Genomic DNA, 19,322 nt, shown 5'->3' on the forward strand with positions numbered 1-19,322 from the left:
GATGAAAGGCTGAGAGAAGGACTTCAGTATCACTGAAGTCCAATACTTTGAAATAGCCTTGACAACATAGTAAGATCCCATCTCAAAAAAAACAGAAATATTCCTGGAACTTTTATTTATACAAGTCAGCATGATAGCTTTTGCTATATTTAACTCATATAGATTCTTTCATATTTTAAAACTATTTATTTATATATATGAGGCAAAATCCATATAAACAACTGTGTTACTTTTATACACAAAACATAAACAACTATATGTAGTAGAAATATTTATATTAAATATATATCTTATTTGTAAAATGAAAGAAACCCCTATTTTCATAGGGTTCTAAGTATCATAGAGTATGCACATCAAATAAGTGTGCCAGCTAAATAATATAGGAAACACAATATTTAAGTTTCCATTTAGGTTTGATAATGTAAATTTTATTGCATGCTTAAATCAAAGCTTGCAACTTGGCTACACCTAATACACCATTTTTTGGAAAAAAAAATTTTGAGTAACAATTTGATATTATGTGTAATTTCATCAGGAAAGTATGTATCAAGAAAAAAAATGTATGCCTTCCAATATGAGCAAAGAGAAAGACCATCATATATTGTAACAGTCTAAGGACTAGAAGAACAATCATTATGTGATCAAAGTCATGTTGCACCAGGAGTATTGCCTGAGCATTATAGATGTGACCCTTCTCCTTATGGACCTAAGTTTTATAAGATCTTCTACATGAAAGAAGATTCTAGAACCTACAAAGTTGCATAGAGCCAATGATGACATCTTGCAGTGTATACTAAGCACATTGCTTGATTTCACCTTAGAGATTAAGGGAGTAAAATTGGCTTGACTATTACATGAAACATAGATTTCATGACCTAAGTTTAGAGTTATTGAAAATAATAAACAGAGTAATTATGCTTAACAAAACTTTCCACGCCAACAAAATTAATTCACCCTTACCCCTCTCCCCTCTCCCCTTGCCACCTGAAGCAAGCAGAAATGTTGGCCTTGGGTCAAGAGAGCAGGAGCTAGCCCAGCCCCTTACCAGCTGCAGCACTCTGGAGAGCAAGTCTTGCCAGCACAATAGAACTGACTCTGCTGTCAGGGGAGAAGGCAAGCAGGCCCTGGAGGGATGAGAGTGGGAGAGCTGTCCTGTTTCCCTCCTCTGCCAGGTCGTAGCATGGGTGAGGGAGAGATGCCCTTCTCCCTTCCCCCTTTGTCACAAGTGGGAGAACTGTCCCTGCCCCTCTCCAACTGCAACACGTTTGAAAGTGGGCCATGCACTTCACCTGGGCAGCACAGTAAAGCTGACACTGTTGGCAGGGGCGTAGGAGAGCTGGCTATGAGGATTTGAGCAGGGGAGACCTGGCCCCTGCTTTCATCTGCCATGTAGTGGCAGGGGCAAAGGAGAAATACACTTGCCCACCCCATTCCCATCCCTAACCACCTATGGCAGAGGGGAGAGCCAGCCCTGAGGTCACAAGAGTAGGAGAGCTGGCCCTGGCCCTGTAGAGCTGACCCTGTCGGCAGTTGTTTTGGTGAGCTGGCTCTGAGAGCACGGAAGTGGGAGAGCTGGTCCCACTATGCTAGATTTCTATGCTACCTGGGTTGGTGCCAAAGAGTTTATCCTGACGATAAGGATGAGGGAGAGGTGGCAAACTCATCAACTCAGCTACCACCCAGGACAGAACCAGGCCTATGAGTGGGCCCACCTTAATACCCACCCCATCTATGATCTGCTGGAGCATGAGAAGGGGCTGGTCCTGAAGGTCCAGAGGTGTAGAATCTCTCTGACATAAGACAACAGCAGAATGCCCAAGAGAAGTCCCAGGGAGGGCCCAGCAGAAGCCAGATCCCTAAAATCAGAACAATTATTCATTGCAGTGAACACTTGCAAATAAATACATATGGACTAAAGGGTACACTGTGTGACCAACTGTGTCACACTGAAATGTCCATGATTTTCTTTCTTTCTTTCTCCCTTTCTTTCTCTTTCTTTCTTTCTTTTTCTTTCTTTCTTTCTTCTTTCTTTCTTTCCTTCCTTCCTTCCTTTCCTTCCTTCCTTCCTTCCTTCCTTTCTTCCTTCCTGCCTTCCTTTTTTCTCTCCTTTCTTTCCTTCCTTCCTTTCCTCTTTCTTTCTTTCTTTCTTTCTTTCTTCTTTTCTTTTAAATTTTATTTTGTTTGGGGAGTAGGTTGCAGGAGTAGAGGGCAGATGTGAAGGGATGAGGAGATGAATGGGATTGGGATGCATGATGTGAAATAAAAAAAATCAATGAAAAAAATTTTTTAATGAAAAATCATTTAACACTAATGTCTGAAATTCAGATTTATATTAATACCCTAAACAGTCATATACCATGGAAATGCTAATTGTTGATATGTAAATGTCTACAATAAAATAAGGAATCATTCCTGATAAAATTGACATGGATATGTACCATTATTAGAAAAATGAAAAACAGTATCTCAATTAGCAGAGAGGAGTCAAATTAAATAATTCAAAACCACTGTTGGTTAAGATATTCAGAAAAAAGAATTATATAGTGAGGTGCTGCACACAGCATGTTGAGGTACTTAAACTAGATTAGAAATCATTATCATCTGGATTTCAAACTGGCAATATGGTGGTATTCTAAGTTATACAATCACTTTGAATAACTTGATGTATCTAGAAAGATGGATATATCTATTCTGTGTTCTGCATTCTTATGGGCATATTGTTGAGGAAAATTACTCATGAACTAAACAGCACATACCATATAGTTTTACTGACATTACCATTGGAAACATTCACAGTCCTGCCAGAAGATGAGTAACTCTAAGGTTGGGCAGGGGTAGTGTTGACAGAAAGGGGTAGGGCATGAAGGGAGTTTTCGAGGTTCTATAGCATCCTTATATGTTATTATACAATAATTATTGATTATTGTTACATAAATATTTATTGAATAGCACATTTTAAAAGATAGTACATTATTTTATATATGTTATAGCCCAATTAATTTACAAAATGTTAAAGTGGCCCATATATTATAGATAGATTCATTCCTATGGGAAATATAAATTAACATTTTAAAGGTATATGTTTACGTTTTAAATTCTGTAGCATTAAAATGAGTCTTAAAGATTGCTTAATCCAGCATTTACTTAAGTATAATCTATGGTCCACATTTAAGACAACCATTCTCTGATGAAAACATTAAAAGTGGATTCCAGGGACAAACCCTAAGGCTCTTGAGCAAAACTCCAAGACTCATCCTTTGGATTCTGTGTTTTCAATGTTTCCATGATTCATATGTGGTCCTTCTTTCTACAGTGGACTCCATTATCACACTGCTTTCTGGATAACTATTCTGAATATCTATATGCAGGTTATTATTAACAGCACATCTTTACTTGTTACAGCACTGAATATTTAAGCCTCTTGATATCATTATTATCAAAAAAGCATGCATGTGAGTTATATTTTTACTATGTTGTATGATAAACAGTCAGGTTTTTTGACAAGATGACCTTCAATATGCTGCTTTTCTTCTCAGAGGGTTGTTCGTTTCATATATTATTAACCCTAAGTTTAGTTTCTGTATTTCTTAAAATGGCATTGCTAATGCTCAGCAAGGGAATGATGTCTGCATGTCAGTCAGCACATGCATCTAATAATTCATTCTTTTGGGTGAAAGTATAGGCTTGCATTGAAGTAAGTACAATAACAAGTACAAGCTTTATAAAATGAAAGAGAAATTAGAAGTTCCATGGAAGTAAAATAATGTTAATTATTTTATTTCCATGTTTAGAAAAAAAAAAAAAAACAGATAGCATCTTCCATGATACAAAGCTTCACAGCATTTTGACAGGCCAGTGATCACAAAGGCCAAGCAGCTTTTGTAAAACTCCTCATATCCAAGAGGCTGGTAACTATTTCTCACTTAACACACACACACACACACACACACACACACACACACACACACACACCTTTCAAACTGATCTTGCTCACATTTGTGCGTAACTTAATGGAAGTTTCAAACAACACCAAGAAGCAGGTATCACTATTTTCCTTATTTCATGATACGAGACATAGAATTTTCTTCAGTATCTATTGTTCACATGCTACCGTAATTCTGGATAAAGTTTCACTTTTGCTTCTTTACATACAGATCTTTTATCATGTGCTTATAGTATATGACTATCATAGCCTGGCTGGCATACAGCATAAAACTGTAGAAGAATCTCTCTCCATGGTAAAGTTTCCAGATGAGAAACAGCAAGTGAACACAGACAATTGGAGAGATTTGGAGAAGCCAAGAGGAAAATTCAGGCTTCACATCGTGGCAGTGAAAAGAGTGGATAATATCTAAATGTCTGTGTGGCTATGACAAAATATTTTACTAATATTTTGTCAATTCAAAATAATTGAATAACTTTCAATTGTTTCTAGTTAAACAAACTCAAGAAATGAGGGCAATTTTCCCACTGTGATGGAGTACTAAATGAAAAGGCTAGCGTTGTTAAACCTTAACTGTATTTCCAAGCTCCTTCTCCCATGCTCAGAATGCCAGCTTTTCCATTCTGTGACTAGACTTTGTCCCTGCTGTTTACCTTAATGAAATCCTGGTGTGAATCCTGACTGTTTTGCAAATGATTTTGAATATCACATACTGTGTGAACAGATCACCTGGATGCTACTCAGACATAAATAAAGCTGTTCTTGTTTGAAATCCCTTGTGCTCAATGGAAGTAGCCACAACAAAAATATTAGCCAGAATGGGGGTTTTCTGTCCTGCCTAGATCTCCCCAACCTGCCAGCAAACTCTTCTCTACAAAGCAATTCCAATCAATTTAACTTCATAGATTTGATGTCATTTCCACAGTAAATGTGGCAATGGTATATAAAAGACTATTAAATCCAGTTCTTTAGCACTTGATACATTGATTTCAGAAGAGACAGAGGTGACAGGCTGCATAGTAATTCTTAGGTTACACATCTGTCCATTCACGGAAAGTTAAATTAACTAGTTCAATGGCAAATATACATACTTGATTTATTGTCCTATGTGAAAACTGCAAAAAAGGAGAAAAGACAGCAGTGTAGTGGAGTTTTCAGAAAACAAGTTTTATGAATAGCATCCAATGAGTATTTGTTATGCTAAGGAAGAATTGAAACTCACTGACTTTTTCAGTCATTCAAAAATTCCAAAATCCTCTAATGGCTTTTGATCTCACTTGAAATAAAATATAAAAATGTCTTAAATTCTTCAAAATCCAACAATTTCCCCATATGATTGCCTGCTTGTAATTATTTCCTTCTATTATATCCACATTTTAGGCTCTAGCTATCATCAGATTCTTTAGTATATTTTGAAATCTCTGTATTCTCAACTCTCAACCAAAATTCTTGCAGATATCAGGATGGAACATTCTTTCAACCGGGGCCAAAGATCTACTGATCTTTGTAAAGCAGTCTTCCTTACTACTCTCATTCTTCTACATCCAATCCATCATTTTAAACTGCTTCTCAACTTAACAAATCCCCATAGCACTTATCAGCTCTTACGTATAACATATATACACATGTACTAACATATGCATAGAAACATTCTATCATTTCATATTAGACTATACTCATGGAAAAGTTTTGTCTTCTTTTTGTTTTGTTTGTTTTGTTTGAAACTGTGTCTGAATCTCCTAGAATCATTTATAAGACCTGAGAAGTACTAGGAAGTATTAATTTAATAAATTAGTAAAGGAATAGGTGACTGGATGAATAAATTTATGGGCATCAGAAGTTACAGTAGCACAAACTCAAGTACTCAAGGGCAACATTGATCATGTATTTGAGATATAGTAATGAATATCACTGAACACAGGGATAAGCAGTATGAAATGGGGATGTTGTGGATAGAATATAGAGTCCTGCACATCGTGAATGGAAAGTGAAGATATTAATTAAAAACGTTAAAGCAATTCTTCAGACAAGGATAAGAATGATGTTATTTTGAAATCCTAGGTAGTTAGCTAATTGCATGAGATAAGAACTGACCAACTGCTGAAGACAAGGTGGGAAAGATGAGTGATGAGTTGAACAATAGAGGAAAGACTCTAAAAACCACTTTAAAAGTTGCTGAGAAGTGAAACAAAATTAGTTTTGTAGGGATCATCTTCCATAATGATCATGCACTTTTTCAGGATATGATTTTGGAGTGTTGGAAGACTTTTACTAGGTTGCTAGGGAGACACAGCAATGGCATGTGTCTTTGACCAGAAATCTCCTTGCAGATATGAACAAGCATCATTCTTTCATAGCCTTTCTTATCAACCCACATTGGTACTTCCTGACACCCCCATCCCTCTTCCATTGTTACTTGACCTCTTTTTCTGCTTCATTTTCCTCCTTGCTGAATTCCAAGGAAATGTAGAAGAAAAGTAGTTTCACAGTTTCTTGCTCCAAACATCTTCTCGTTGGGATCAGAGGAATCCATGAGTGAATATATGTTATTGGCATAAACACAGCTGGACACCAATGCCTCAGGCCCGTGGAGATAGCAAAGCCTTCCTCCAATTAGGTTGCAGAAAATGGCAAAGTCTTGCTCTGGCTAATGGCTAATATGTGGATGTTGACAGTATGTTCAGAAAATGTCAACTACAGCTTCTGCCTTCAGGATATTTACAGCCTGAGAATGCTTCCCTATACAGACCAACTACTGAGGTTAGCTAATATGGCTTTCCTGTTCAGCTGAATACAATAAACATGCCTTCTTCATTCAGATGTATAAAATAAATGCACAGAGGTTCTGGGATGCTTTTGGTGTCGCTCCATCAGGGCACACTGCCTACCTGATCCCAGCTTTTCTGTACATGTGTCTGTCCGTTCTTCCTTTCCATTGCCTCACTCAGGTCATTCCCTAAACTATGCAGGTTGCAGCATTCTCCATGATCTTCCCTATTAGATGCAGTGAAATAATGGCTATGGCTTCATATAGTTTGGATGTTTAAATCTTGTAAGTCTGGGGAATGCACAAAGATGCATGTTTTCACATGCAATGAAACATGAAAATTCAAGATTTAAGTTAAAGGAGCTTAACTTTCAAAAGTTATGAATGAATGATTATAAACCCATTTTAAATATTGTTGTGAGTTTATATTTATTTGATTATTATTTAGATTAACTTCCAGTATGACTTCAGGCATACATAAAATATTTCACATAAGTAAGCAGTTCTTTGTTTGTATTTTAAGTTAAAATGTTTTTTTTTTTACAAAGTTCTGGTGTACAAACTTAAAGTAATTATTTTTGCCTTTCAGTACAATGCAGGCAAATGATTCCAGAGTATCCCTAAGAATTACTGAAACACTAGAGTGTATTTTGCATTTTTTATAACTTCGCTTTTGAACTCAGATAGACTAAGGAGGTAATTCCTGAAAGAAAAGAAGCCATCATTATCCTTAGTCACACAGCCTTCGGCCTTCCTCTTCATTCCTGTAAAACTATTACAAATAAACGTTATTTCTAATGGTAACACTATGCTATCTATTAACATAAGATATGTCAAAGAACCCCAGAATGTACTACTGTTTTATAAAAGGACAGTGTAGGTGCAGACAAGAGGAAGTCAAGTCAGGGAAAAAAACCTCACTCAAATTTGACTGCTGACTTATAGATGGTTATGTGGGGGCTTGGGAGATGATTGAGCTGGTAATATGATCATTACACAACCATGAAGATCTGAGTTCAGAACCCCAGATCCCACATAAAGCCAAATGCAGTAGTATATACCTGTAATCCCAGCACTCCTAAAGAGAAAGGAGATTTTCAAGAAACTCAGGAGTCAGTGCAGTGACTACAGAGGTTTGGTATAACATGAGGACGACATCTGAAGTTGTCCTCTGACCTTAATGTATGCCTTGTTAAGTATGTGCACACACTTATACACAGAAATCTTCACATGCATGTATATGCACACACACACACACACACACACACACACACACACACACACACACAAACACACTCACTCATCATGAACTGATACAGCAAAGATGATACACGTGATGATGAAAGCAGAAATTGGAGTTTAACAACTACAAGACTGGAAACAAACATGCAAACCAGCAACAATGAAGATAATCTCACTTCTTTTCTCCCAGGAGCAAAAACATAAAATAAAAGCAGATGCTACAGACTTACTAGGGAATTCGCCGTGCTGACCCTAAAGTGAATTCTCTTAACATCTCCAACCACAAAGAGATAAATTTCTATTTTTCGAAACCAAGCACTTTGTATTTGTTTCAGCAGACTTAAGAACCTTATGCATATAACTGTCACCAGGTGTAGGAAATGCCTTTTTAGAACACATTCCCTAGGGTGGGATACCTTGCTCAGTCTTGACACGGGGGGAGGGGCTTGGTCCTACCTCAACTGAGTATGCTAGACTTTGTTGACTTTCCAAAGGAGGCCTTACCCTCTCTGAGGAGTGGATGGGGGGTAGGATTGGGGGAGGTGAGGGGGGCAGGAGAAGGGGAGAGAGGGGGAATTCAAATTGATATGAAAAATGAAAAAAAACTTTTAAAAATGAATAAATTAAAAAGAACCTTATGTACATTATAGCAAATTTCAATGCCAGTTATGGATGACATTTTTTTATACAGTATACTAAATCCAAAGCTCAATATAATTCTTTTTAAGACTATTACATGCATTTTGGACTATGCCTCTTTAACCTAGCACACTTATTACTCAAATAGATGATTAGCTCTTTCTTTATTTCTTCTTTCTTTTAACATTAATATTCATTGCATAGTGTGTGTGTGTGTGTGTGTGTGTGTGTGTGTGTGTGTGTGTGTGTGTAGATATAAGTGGACAACTTGAAGGACTTAGTAGTCTACTTTTAACCAACAGAGTCCCAAGTATTGAACTGAGGTGGTCAGGCTTAGTGATAAGTGCTTTTTTCCACTGAGCCACTGCAGCTCCAGCTTTTCCTCATTCTATTAGATTCTGGGTCTTTCCTAACTACTCCTTTTCAAAAACAGAGCATTGTATGTATATATATATATACATATATATGTATATATATATGTGTGTGTGTGTGTTCTGCTTAATTATTTTTATACTATATCAAATGGATTTCTATCATTAGCTACCTATCTATCTACCATGTGTTTGAGTGTGTGTGTGTGTGTGTGTATGTGTGTGTGTTCTCATTTTTCTGGTTTCTTAGCCTTGAGTGTAAGTGCCATAGGGACAGGCATTTATCTCTATGTCTTTCCCTCTTCTCCCTATTCCTGTAACATTGATTTCAGCTCTAAGAAACAAAATAAGTGTCAATTTGACCAAGCAGTCATAATTTCTCAAATGAAGAACTTGAATTGAGTATTAATTTAAATTAGAAGAGACCAACGAAGCTCTACCATGATTGAAACTGAACATCTGAAGTAAAACAGAGTCTTGTCTAAATGGCAGATCTAACATTTGTAAAAAGATTACAACTGCCAAGGGACTTCTTCAGAATGTTTTATGTACTCATATCTATGTGTAAACCTCTCCTCTTTGAAAATCCAGAATAGAAATGTTGATTCATTTCTGTATGGCAAGTTTAATTCTACAGAAGAGTCATTGGGGATTGGCAAGCAACAGTTTTTACAACTGGGGCTTTAAAATTGCATCACAAAAATCTAGGGATTCATTCATTTACTCACTCATTCATTCTCCACTTAAACAATGGATCCCTGCTATAGGGTGCAATACAAGGTGAGGGATGTGATTGATTTGAAGGTAAGTAGCAGAGTTTGTATGCTATAACCTCTTCAAAATTGATGAGTGATATATCAATAAACACAATCTTGGTTAAGAAGTGTTAAGTATGTAAGATATACATCAAAGTATATATGGGGGAAAAAGAGTTGCAAGAGCTGTGCGGGTCCAGATTTTATTAAAGTTTGATAATTTTACTTTTCTTCCTGTCTGTCAACCTCAGCAGAGTAAGCCCTTCCCTTCATTTCTACTTTCTTTGTATCTTGTCATGTCTTATTTCTCCCTTAACTTTGCAACACCTACATGAATGAATTCCTTTTCATTAAAGCTGTCTCTTTGGAACGTATTGTGAAGAATGATTTGCCTATGACGCTATGAATATTCTTAATATATCTCCTAGAACAAGAGCTTCACAATTAACAGTAGCACTGTCACTCTAAGAAGGCCATTCCCAAAGAGCTCATAGCTTAGCATAGACAAATATGAATTGCTTTTGTAAATGCAGATTCAATAATAGGCTTGAGACCTATCTGCTCTACCCCCAGAACCCACAGACAGAATTCAGCAACTAAACACAGTGAAAATATTTATATATATATATAATATAATTTATATATATATATAATTATATATATTATATATATATATAATTTACTTTTATTTTATTGTTAAGAAACTTCTGTTTTCTATTTTCATTTGTAATACTATATTTAAAGATTTTATAAATTTATAAATACACACTTTATTTTCAATGAAATCATACTGATTTACTCACTTTAAACTTTCTCACACATACTTTATGACTTAATTTTTATCATTTGAGGTTAATATTGATGCTGTTTTCACTTTTTCAGCTCAGGCAACCTTTAACAGCACAAAGGTATCTGCATACACATGGTATTTTCAATAATGAAATGTATAATTAGAGGTAATAAATATAGAAGCAAAGAAAAAGGTAGAACAAAAATTAAGAATCAGGAAGAACTGGGCCATGACACTAGACTACATATTGATGTAAGAAGACTCTATTATTTTCTACATTTACTGGATTGTAAAAGAAGACAAACACTTTTCACATAACTTCTTCCAAATCATACTGAGAATAAGATATATAAATACCATTGATTATAAAAAATACATTCACACATCACTAAAATGTAGGACACATATAATTTCTAGCTATAGGACCAAAGACAATTTTTAAAAAGAGGATTCAAAGAAAAATTGAATATCATAAATGACCAATTCCATTTCCCTATGTCTGTCTCTTCAGATTATAGTCTGTCAGTTGTTACACCTAGGCTTGAAATGTCAGCGTTAAAATAAGCAGCTGAGAGATATTACCCTGCTAGGTGAATAGGGTAAGGGAAGGGGTTAGCCACTTAGACTTGGAAGACATATGTCTATATTATAACAAGAAATAAAGGGGAAACACATTTGTATAAGAAGAAGAAAGAGAGAGGAGGGCAGGAGGGGGAGGAGGGGATGAGGAGGAAGAAAAATGATGATAATTTAGAGGGACAAAACAGATAGTTCTTCGGTAAAGGGACTTGAAGACAAACCTGATGTTCTAAGTTGAATTCATCAGAACCCACACAATATAAGAATACCTACTACAATATGTTGTCCTCGGTGCAGCAATTGGGTACCCATGTACATTCATGGTTATATAAATAAATAAACAAATAAATAAGTATAACAAAACTTTACAAAGTGGTATTAGTACTACTTTGAAAGTAGAGGGCAATTTTATATAGCAGAATCATTGAGGCCAAGGGAACCACTGCACTACCAGGCAGGCATCTATCTTAATAAGCCAACACAATGAAATTTGGTAACTGCCTAAGATTTAGGGATCACAGTGTAAGATGATAATAATGTGGAGAACTTGGGCCTTTCTTGTTGTACAGATTGTTTCAAATTTCTATGTGATGTTTACTTAGTAACAGGAAGAAGTACCACATCCTGCTCAAAAATCAAGTCAAACAAAAGACAAACTACCATTGATAGGCGGAGCCAAGACCATTTCATTTAAATCTCCACAAGGATGATGTCCGTTTAGGCCTCTTTATGTTGTGCAAAAAAAGCTACTGATACCACCTTGGAGTAAAGAAGCAAGGCATGGTGAGGACGCCAGCATTTGGATTTCACCATTAGGTGAGTTTCACCAATAGGTGAGAGCAGATGCTCAGAAAGGCTGAATAGCTCTGAAGATCACTAAACAGGGAAAATTTTTAAGACCATGGTGACTATTTCAAACAGAAGGTAGTAAAAGCTCTTAACCCTGTATTGTGGTTTCTCCTCTGCTACATCAGCTTATCACAAATTTCTTCAGCTATCTTTTCTCTGGTACTAATGAAATTAAGATAGTAGAGTGCTTAAAAAGCCTTATCTTTCCTGAAGTCTCACTTTTAGTTACTAAAATGTCTTCTTTTCAGCTGTCAGCAAAGTATAAGTAAAATAAATTGATATCACAGGCGTACAAATTTTCCATTATTCCATTAGTTAAAACACATTCTAACCAAACGTTAAAATCAGTATGTTTGAAGGAGTAAATACACTATAAAAATTTAGCTTGGAGGATTAATTTTAATGATAATTACATTTTCATTATAGATAATAAAGTGATTAACATTCTTAAGAGTCATAATAAAAATGATAAGCATTATACTTTAAAACACTAGATGGAAAGTAATTATTGGCCTCTGGCATTTTCTATTAATTCTCTGATTTATCAAAAAATGATGAGTATTTTGTTTGAATCAAGCATTTTTTTTGTTACAGACAATAGAGGAAAATAACAAAGTAGCTATAAAAACTTTTGAGTTTTCAGAATTCTCTTCAGAAGTTCTTGTGGAGAAATAATAAGACAGAACTGTTATGGTCCAAAATTCATATGTGAAAGTCTCAACCTCAAGGGACTAAGAAGGTGACTATATGTGGAGACAGGGATTTTAAATAGATAGATTAAGGTGGAATGGAGGTGACATTATCTGAGCTGACTGATGGCCTTATAGGGAAAAGAAAATAGGACACAGAGGAAGCTATCAGAGGACCTTGTGCATGAAAAAAAGTGGGAACATGGCCATTTACAAGCCAAGGAGAGTGGTCTCAAGGAAGCCTAGCCCACCAATCTGAGCCTGGATTTTTCCATTCTCCAGATGTGAGAGAAGAAATCTCTGTTGTGAAAGTCACTCAATATGGTATTGTGTTACGGGGGTTCTCAGAAGCTCATATTCTGAGTATATATCTGTTATTTTTCAAATAACAAATGGAAAGTGTGATCATCTGGCTAACTTTGAAGAACTAGATTCTTAATAATCTAATTTTAATGATTAATTTAATTTTAAATGTTCCAAGTAAAAAGTACACAATAATTAACCAGATAAAAGGGTATACAACTCAATTAACTGCAATATCAGCATAGCCATTTGGAACTGAATATGTGAAGTTTCACATTGAATTTTATGCTTTCACAATTGAATATATGCTTATATACCTATCCACCACAAAATTAAAAATCCATGACAGAGTTAAAAGTAGGAAATTAATTAGCTTTATATCTTCTTTAATAGCTTGTATTCATTACCCATTACCTGAATGCACAGCATGAGCCCATAACACACATACACATACACACAATCATAAAAAAAGAAAAAGGAAAAGTATGAAGAGATGGAAGACAAAAGGGAGAAGTAAATTAAGGAAGGGAGGGACATAGACAAAGTAAGAAAGAAAAAGAGAAGGAGAAAGAAATAAAGGAAAGAAAGAAATAGAGAAAAACAGACAGGAAAGGAGAGAGAGAGAGAGAGAGAGAGAGAGAGAGAGAGAGAGAGAGAATGGGAGAGGAGGGGCATTTGGCAAAGATGTTTTTTCTTTATAAAATGCTTTTTTCACAAAAAAATATTTACTCATCAGCTGTGCAGAAATTATCTAGGCTAGGATTATCATATATGGTCACTTATTAAAAAGAAGACTTTTTAAAAAATAATATGGGAAGAGTCAGGGGAAAGAGAGCTTAGGGGAGCAGGAGGTCCCAGCTGGATCAGGAACAGAGTGGGAGAACAAGGAAAGAGATATCAGGATAAATGAAGATCCATGGGAATAGGAAGAAGCAGAGTGCTAGAGAGATCCCCAGAAATCCACAAAGACACCTCCACTATAGACTACTGGCAACGGTCGAGAGAGTGCCTGACCTGACCTACTCTGGTGATCGAATGGCCAAACACTCTAGCTGTCATGATAGAACCCTCATCCAGTGACTGATGGAAGCAGATTCAGAGATCCATGGCCAAGCCCCAGGTGGAGCTCCAGAAATCTAATCAAGAGAGAGGAGGGATTCTATGAGCAAGAGATATTGAGACCATGATTGGAAAAAGCACAGGGACAAATAGCCAAACTAGTGGAAATGCATGAACTATGAACCAATGGCTGTGGAGCCCCCATGGAACTGGACCAGGCCCTCTGGATAAGTGAGACAGTTGATTAGCTTGAATTGTTTAGGAGGCCCCCAGGCAGTGGAACCGGGACCTGTCCTTGGTGCATGAGCTGGCTTTTTGGAACCTAGGGCCTATGCTGAGACACTTTGCTCAGCTTTGGTGTAGGGAGGAGGGGACTGGACCTGCCTCAACTGAATCTACCAGTCTGGGTTGACTCCCCAGGGGAGATCTTGTCTTGGAGGAGGTGGGAATGGGGGGGTGAATTGGGGGGGAAGGGTGGGTGGGAGGAGGGAGGATAGGGGAATTTGTGGCTGATATGTAAAATTAAATTAATTATAAAATAAAAATATTTTAAAAATATATGGTTACATTACAATAGCAGTGGGAATTAGGAAACAAACTATATGGGAAAAATTAATGCAGATTTCAGAATTGTATTACTTCTCAAATCATCTAAATTAGTGTATTTGGGAACTTTTCAAGGGTCACTATTTCAATATTTTTTCTAAATTTAACAAATAAAGTTATTTGTTTGCATAAGGAGGAAACCCTCACCAGTGCATTTCAGTATACTGTGTAAAACTCTGTTGTAGAGAAGTGAATTCACTGAAGGTTTCTGAACAGTGACATAGCATCAAGGTATATATTTCTAGTAACAGAATATACAAATACAGAGGAAAGACTAAACATCTTCTACCACTGAATTGAGGAAGATCAATGTTTCAAAATTCTCAAAATGTTCCCTTAACAAACGTACAATTTTCTCTTCTTATCTTTTTTTTTCTTTGTGTATGCATGTGGTATACATACATGTTCAAGTGGACTCATGCACATGAAGTTGTGTACGCATGCATGTAGCAATAAGAATTTAGTATCAGCAATCTTCCTCAGTGTCTCCATACCTTGATTTTGATGCAGGGTTACTCACTGAGCTGGAGCCATTAATACTGGGAAGCTAATTGACATATGAGTTTCTGAAATCTACCGGTCTGCCATCTCTAGCTTGGGGATATAGGTGAGAGTTATCATGTCTGCCCTTGTTCTGGGTTCTGAGGATCCAAACTCAGGTTCTCACATGTGTATGGAAGAGACATTACTGACTGAACTTTCCTCATAGCCTCCATCAAGTACGGTTTTCATCAATACAATTTATGAACTTAAAGATGAATTTGATTTTTCAAGACAAGAAAAAGTAATTTGCTTTTTATCTTATTTATTTAAGATACACATACAATCTTTGTTTTTAAATAAAACTCATTTTTTTAAATTTTAAAATGGATACTACTACAGAGAGCATTGAATCTTTAACACAACTGAAAGGTAATCTCTGCTGACTGTGATCACATGTTCTTTCTGGTTATCTTGGTGCAGGAGCCCACTTCTCTGAACACCCAGGATTCTGGTTTCCTTAGGACTCTTTGGGAACATGGATGGTAACATGAATGATGTTAGAGTGTAAGAGTATCACATGAGAAGGTTGTTTTCACTTCTGTAAAACTGAATCACATCTCCTACCTGTGGTGCTTCTAAGGAACTAGAGTGAAGGATCTTCACAATATGGCTTCATGAAGAGAAGATTCTGCTTCCTCTCAAGTACATTTCTATATGAAAATAAAAATGTTACCAAGTTCCTGTAATTCAATTAACATGTGTGGGCAAATCTTAAAGTGCTATATGTTGATATATCACGCTTTATTTACTAAGTACAGGGTCCCCTGCACAATAATGAAGATACATTGCATGTGCCATATTGGGAAATATTGGATGAATAGCAGAGAGACAGAGGTAATTCAGAAACTTATAAGTAAGTCTGCAGACAATCTTGGATTAGGGGAAGGAGGGAGATTCATGTGGGAGAGGATTGTAGAGAAAGTTATAGTTACTACAAGCTTGGGAAACATCAGAAGCTATCTGGGTTTCAGAACTACCTAACTGGAACTCAGTGAAAATACAAGGCATAAGACATGGGTTGCAGGGGAAAAATGTGAGAAGTAAATAAGACAGACCCTCTTTATACTTTGTAGCACTAAGCTACTCTTCACATATGTTTGCAAGCTCTCCCTGGGAATGTTTCTGGCTTAGCCATGGTTTACAACCCTGTAAAACTTTTTTTTTAATGCATGTAAACAGAGGATGTTTTCTGAGTATGTATGTTCATGTGTGTGTATTTGTGTGTGTGCGTGTGTGTGTGTGTGTGTGTGTACTTCCATAGACAATTAACCAATGCTATTCAGTCTTTGCCATCCCCATGAAGAGCAATGTTAGTTGTCACAAGAAGTGATTCAATGAGTCATACAATTTCTTGGTAAAGGGGCTTCTTTCTCCTCATTATTTTTATTCCATAAATACAACAAGTATAGGGATTGAGAAGCACACTAGAGTTGTGAAAAACATATTTGGTATGTCCTTAGCGAACTTGAAAGGAATGTTATGTCACTTGCTTTTAGGCCTCAAGGCAAGAAAAAAATCCATATCTTTTATTAACATTAATTTCCAAAGAACAAACAGAAAGAATGAGTAACCTATTCACTATATGCTCATATACCCAAAGAAAGACTCTATCTGTCAGTCCGTCTATCTTATATATATAGATAGAGAGAGATATCTCTATCTATATATATAGATATATAGATATATGTATATATGTACACATATATATAACAAATTTCTATGATGTACATGTTATATATATAATTTTTATATATATGCATTTTATATACATATGTGAGAAAGAGAAAGAGATTTTGTGTGGTGCTATTTTCCTTTGATCTGGCCCCAAGTTGTTGGTTCTCATGGAATTCAGTCCTAGAGGACATTCTTCAAGGATGTACCTTGCTTGTTAGTAACCCAAACAGAGAAGATGAAGGCTTACTTTTTGAAATCTATCCCAGAAAGTTTTCACAACTTCAAGAAGACACTATGCAAGACCAACTCTTGACTGTAGACTTAAAACTCCCAGGAAGCAGCCCTCCACCTGTGCAAAGAGTACATTCAGTTTTAAAACACAAATCTCTCACTGCCCATCTTGGCAGTTGTGGAAATAATCCTATAGGTACCTCAGAAATCCACATTCCTTGCTTATGAATAAACCTTATATCTGTATTTGCCACTCTTCCTGATTCTTTCCTCCTACTTCCTTGAATGTCTTCCCTAGTAAACTATTGAGCCTAAACACTTGACCCAGTTGTTGTTGAAAAAACTGATACTAGGACAGTGAAAATTACATTAAACTAACTTGTCTTTAAATAGGAAAAGGAATTAGAGTAATTCAGAATGTCAGCATGACCAAGCTAGTGCTTTCCTTGAAAGACAACCCCACAGACATAAGTTTCTATGTATTTGAATCAAATTAAAGAATAGAATAAACAGTGAATGGTAGAATCTTTCAATCTTGTCTCTAATACATTTTCAGTGACTTTTCTACTTCAATGGTAACTGATTCAAGAAATAAAAAGTTTTGCTTCAAACCTTGAAATAATGTGCCACTTGGGTCTGACTATGATGTACCACATAGTTCTCAACAGTTGGATGAAATTGCAGAAGATATTGTGTATCAAGAATGCATTGTTCTCTCAGGGTATATAAGGGTTGATTGGAGGACTGGTCTTGAATTTATCTGCTCTGGGTAGACAATTTCCATAATGGAGAATATACTTTGCCTAAGGACTTGTCTATTTTATGTGAAATAAAAGAGTGATAAAAAACTATATGCACATAGACTTCTGTAAAACTCAAGATTATTAAACATAACAGCACATCCTTCAACTTGGCTTTGAATGAGTTAAGTCTAGTGCAATAAATGAGACTTGACTCCCTGCATAATAATGAACATATCACAAAGAATTAGAGATTTAATTATCAATAGAAACCAGACCCTGTCCTCAACCTGACACCCATACAAACATAAAACTTATAAAAGATCACTACAAGGATGATATTCTTATTCCAAGCTTTAGAACCAGAGGGTTGTAAGTCTCCAGAAGAGAACTTGCTGACATCACTGATATAATGAGGCACTTCAGAAGACTCAGGGATGACACATGAGCTAAGAGTGAGTAGATCAGAGGTAAGCCAGATGAAACTTGGAATTGGAAGGAGTGATCTAGAGACGTGTATCAGTGAGTATTTGCCATGGTAGTATGACAACCAGCATTTAAATCACTACAACATAGGTAAAACTGAGTGAAGTAGCATATTTCTGTTACCCTAGTTCCCCATTTGATGAGATGGGAGGCAGAGAAAGGAGAGAAAGGTCATCTAACCTGGGATGTCTAGTGACAAAGAACAAATAAATCCTACTCAAACAATGTTAAAGGCATGAACTAACATATCCAAGGCCAAGGCATGCATCATAAACATATATGTGTGTGTATATATGTATATGTGTACGTGTGTGTATGCATGCATACACAAAATAAAATATTCACAGTAGTAAGTAACACAAGCAAAAAATAAAATGTGACAGTATAAAGCTTTATGGTCCTATCTGAAATAAAAATAGGTTTAAGTTATTATAAAAGAAAACCTAATTCCTATAAACTGTTAATAAGAATTAAACAGGCCCAGTTAGAATAGCTAAGATAAAAAACACAAGTGGGCCCCGGACTTCCCTTCTGGAGCACAGGTGAATCCCCTAGCTTGCCCCGGACCCCATCCCTGGGCACCATCCACTCCGGAGAAGACCTGCCCAACTTGGCCCCAGGTTCTGGCCACCGGGCAGGTTCCCTTCTAGCCCCACCGAGAAGGATCCCCTTCTCCAAGACCCCTGGCAGACCCTGCAGTCTGCATGTCCTGCCCCCACACCCATCCGACTGAGTTCCAAGCCACTTCCTCAGACTTAGAGGTCGACCCCCAGCTCCCATCTTACCCCGGACTTCCCTTCTGGAGGAGAGAGAGAGGGGGGGGGAGAGAGAGAGAGAGAGAGAGAGAGAGAGAGAAGAGCTCCCATCCTGCCCTGGACTTCCCTTCTGGACAAGAGCTCCCATCCTGCCCCGGACTTCCAATTTGGACAAGAGAGCTCCCATCTGGACAAGAGAGAGAGACTTCCTGAATCTGTCAGCTCTGTCTGAACCAAGTGTGCGGATAAGGCCAAGAACGAACCACAAGGAGATGGGCAGACGTCAAGGCAGAAACACATA

This window comes from Peromyscus eremicus, chromosome 1, assembly GCF_949786415.1.
Source record: "Peromyscus eremicus chromosome 1, PerEre_H2_v1, whole genome shotgun sequence".
Taxonomy (NCBI): domain Eukaryota; kingdom Metazoa; phylum Chordata; class Mammalia; order Rodentia; family Cricetidae; genus Peromyscus; species Peromyscus eremicus.